Source organism: Triticum dicoccoides, chromosome 2A (assembly GCF_002162155.2).
Source record: "Triticum dicoccoides isolate Atlit2015 ecotype Zavitan chromosome 2A, WEW_v2.0, whole genome shotgun sequence".
Classification (NCBI taxonomy): domain Eukaryota; kingdom Viridiplantae; phylum Streptophyta; class Magnoliopsida; order Poales; family Poaceae; genus Triticum; species Triticum dicoccoides.
In genome coordinates this window covers 588,138,981-588,141,101 of record NC_041382.1, presented here as the reverse complement: position 1 = coordinate 588,141,101, position 2,121 = coordinate 588,138,981, and the positions used below count along the sequence as shown (strand labels likewise).

Sequence of the window (2,121 nt, the reverse complement as noted above, 5' to 3'; positions counted from 1 at the left end):
AGAAGCGCCGCCGGCAATGCCCAACGTCGCGGCCGCGGGCGGCGAATGGGCGGGCCTCGTGCGGGGCGGCGGGCGGCGGCTCCGCGGTCCTCTGGGGGCGGGGGCGGGGGTTGGAGCCGGAACCGGAGCCGGGTGGGGGGGCGGAGGAGGGAGGGAGTGGGGGGTAGAAGTAGAGAGAGAGAGCGGAGGGGAGGCTGGCTTCGAGTGGAAGGAGGAAACCCCAGGCGCAGAAGCAGGAGACCGGAGGGGGGGGACGGCTCGCGGTGGGAAAGGACGGGATCGCCCCTGGTGTCCTATGATACGAGACGTTGGGATGGGATGGGTCTGGGAGGCTTTCGTTTTGGGAAGTTGCCTATTTTCTTGCTCCTTTTGAATTTCGTGGTTAATCGGTTGCCGTCTTATCGGGGCACGGAAAACGGAACGGGTTCAATGCCCCCGTTTGATCTTCTTTGCAACGGTAAGTTTTTAGATTTTGTACCGCGGCAGAGAGCTGTAGCCGTTGTTGCTTGCGGTGTGAAAACAAGTTTTTTTTTGAGGGAAACGGAAATCGACGGGATTTGTAGACCTGGCATCCGGTGATTATAGACCGTTGCAGACGTGGCTGCACTCCCTAGGCCATGTTCAAATCTTATTTTTACGTTTATTTGTTTTTTTTCTTTTTTGCTATAAGAGCATAAAGCCTCTCTTTTTTAACGTGCACGCCCCATGGGAAAAAGAACATTACAACCAAACCTTTGCGGTTCACCGTGTCTTCTACTTCTAGGACACCGTCGCCGCCGCCCCTTGGTTGCCAAAGCCGGCCACACCTTGTATCCAACAGTTGGGAAGTCGTAACTCGTAAGGCTCCGGACCCGGAGAACCAGCACCCCAGAGAAGAAGTACCCCATCGCCATAAAAGGACCATCACCGAGCTAGCACATCCGCCATCTCATGAACAAGACCTCCACTGTCGTCGCAACAACGATGAAAAGAATGTCGATGCAACGGGGTGGAGCCAAGAGAAAAGATGTTGGCGGCACCGATGTCGCCTTGTCACCGGCACTCCGACAAGCTAGATGCACGGGCCAAAAAGACTGGTGACAAAGCATCCTCATGGACTCCTCACCGTCGTCGTCGAGGATGTTGACACCAGATTTTGGCATGGTTAAGAATCCGGGTTCGTATGCAAAAGTTAGAGGCAACACTTCGCGGGCCGGCCCTGAGTGGGAAAGAAAACTCTTGCCGGGGTGGAAACCTTGTCAGAGAGGAACCCTGGCCAGAGTACAAACCTTGCCGGAGTAAAACCCTTGCCGGAGTACAAACCTTGCCGGAGTGAAACCTTGTCAGAGAGGAACCCTGGCCGGAGTACAAACCTTGCCGGAGTACAAACCTTGCCGGAGTGAAACCCTTACCGGAGTACAAACCTTGCCGGAGTGAAACCTTGCCGGTGTGAAAGCTTGCCGGATAGAAACATTGTCGGTGTGGAAAGCTTACTCGGATGGAAAACTTGCCGGGTTGGAGGCTGTGATAGTCAATCGGACGAGAAGTTGAAGATGAGCTCAAAAGGTTATTCAGATGATCTCGGATGGAAAAACGTTCAACATGAAAGTTGTTCGTCTCGTCGAAACGATCGATTTTGATATAAAGATCGTCCCAATCCGAATTCGTATGCAAAAGTTATGGCCGCTACAAGATGCTGCTACAGTAGATGGCCGGACACTCCGGAGGCAACCCTCCGGATTCCATATTTTTCTGCTGTAGGCCGGACACTCCGGGCATGTCCGTCCGGGGTTTGGATTTTTCTGCTGCAGACTTCGGAAAACAGCCAAAAACTCTCTCAAGATGGCCTCTAATCAAAAAACGTTCAACATGAAAGTTGTTCGTCTCGTCGAAACGGTTAAGATTGCTTTTGGGCACGTTTTCATCCGAGATCGTTTACTTCCTCAAAAGTGACCCGCAAGGTACTGCCAGGTTGTAAACCGAACAGTTTTGGAAAGTCCGGATTCCGAGTTGGACCCAAACTAGGGTTTTGGACGTGAATTCTAACCTTTCCTTGCACGGAAAGTCCATCCACCTCTTATATACCCAAGGGGTGATGGCCGATTGAACAACACACAATCGAACAAATCAATATACTACTTT

General features: G+C 52.5%; 1 protein-coding gene across 1 annotated transcript in view; it reads right to left on the bottom strand.

Annotated features, from left to right (window-relative positions):
- The window catches only part of LOC119355545 (sister chromatid cohesion 1 protein 2-like), a 6,345-nt gene extending 6,200 nt beyond the window's left edge, over nucleotides 1-145 (bottom strand). The window contains exon 1 of the mRNA XM_037622363.1: nucleotides 1-145. The gene's annotated coding sequence lies outside the window, so the exon portion shown is untranslated.
- Between the last annotated feature and the right edge of the window lie 1,976 nt (nucleotides 146-2,121).